We start from the raw sequence: 1,425 nt of genomic DNA, 5'->3' as shown, positions 1-1,425 counted from the left end.
CTCCCTTGGTAGACCAGGCTGGCCTCGAACTCACAGAGATCCACCTGCCTCTGCCTCCCGAGTGCTGGGATTACAGGCGTGCGCCACCACCGCCCAGCTGTTTTGTCTTTCTAGACAGGGTTTCTCTGTGTAGCCCTGGCTGTCCTGGAACTCACTCTGAATCTTCCTGAGACATGCCATCTCGAACATATTCAGTCACTGTTCTAAGGAGCAAAAATTTACAAGATACTTGTCTTGAGCTGCCTTCATTGCAACTCTGAATCGCAGATAGATAGATAGATAGATAGATAGATAGATAGATAGATAGATAGATAGATAGATAGATAGATATCATGCAAGATAGAATTTGGTAAAAATAAGTGAGGTGTGGTATCTCATACCTGAAATCCTAGTACTCTATTCAGGAGGATGGAGAATATGAGACCATCCTGAGTTACATAGTGATACTCTGTCTCAAAACAAAACTGAAAACAAAGAAAATTAACTAAAAATACATAACAGGAAAAAGTTTGTGTTGGTTTCTTCTAGAGAGGGTTTCTGTAGCTTTGGAGCCTATTCCTAGAACTAGCTCTTGTAAACCAGGCTTGCCTTGAACTCACAGAGACCCACTGCCTCTGACTCCCGCTGGGATTAAAGCATGTGCTACCACCACCCGGCTACTTTTTTTTAAAGCATATAAAAACTAATTTTGGATGGAAACGATTCAAAACAGTTTTTGAAAGAAGGTTGCTTTGGGGCAGTGATTCTTACCCTCCCTAATGTTTGACCTTTAATATAGTTCCTCATATAGTGGTGACTCCCAACCATAAAATTACTTTGTTGCTACTTCATAATTCTAATTTTGCTCTTGTTTTAAATTGTAATAGGAATATCTGATATGTAGGATAGAACTACCTAAGGTCCACAGGGAACCTTGGGTGTGACAATAACACAAGCATGTAGGACTGCCAGGATAGGAACAACTGGAGAACTGCCATGCACAGGCTGCCCATGCCATGCACAGGCTGCCCATGCACGCTTAGGCATTGCCCGGGTATAAATGATGGTGAGGACAGACCTACTGCTGTAGGGCCAGTGAGGTCGCTCAGTGGTTGAAGATGCTTGCCTTTGAGGCCAGTTACCTTTGCTTGGTCCCCAGAACCCATGTAAAGCTAGAAGAAAGAGAAAAGAGAAAATCACCCCCACCAAGTTGTCCCTTGACTTCTACATGAGTGTGGTGCTCATCTATACATCATACTCTCAGACACAAAACAATACTACATGTATAAATAAGTAAATGAAACAAAGTTCTTTTAGAAGCACCTGGGACAGTGAATACTGTTTTACCCACTTTTTTTTTTTTTTCGAGACAGGGTTTCTCTGTAGCTTTTGGTTCCTGTCCTGGCACTAGCTCTTTCTAGACCAGGCTGGCCTCGAACTCACAGA

At 42.7% G+C, this 1,425-nt stretch overlaps 1 protein-coding gene across 3 annotated transcripts in view; it reads left to right on the top strand.

Moving 5' to 3' along the window:
• The window catches only part of Arnt (aryl hydrocarbon receptor nuclear translocator), a 71,942-nt gene that overhangs the window by 23,200 nt on the left and 47,317 nt on the right, over window positions 1-1,425 (top strand). The window lies entirely within an intron of this gene.

This window comes from Microtus ochrogaster, chromosome 21 (genome assembly GCF_000317375.1).
Source record: "Microtus ochrogaster isolate Prairie Vole_2 chromosome 21, MicOch1.0, whole genome shotgun sequence".
Lineage (NCBI taxonomy): Eukaryota > Metazoa > Chordata > Mammalia > Rodentia > Cricetidae > Microtus > Microtus ochrogaster.
The sequence above is the reverse complement of the archived record's forward strand: the minus strand, read 5'-3'. Positions and strand labels throughout refer to the sequence as shown.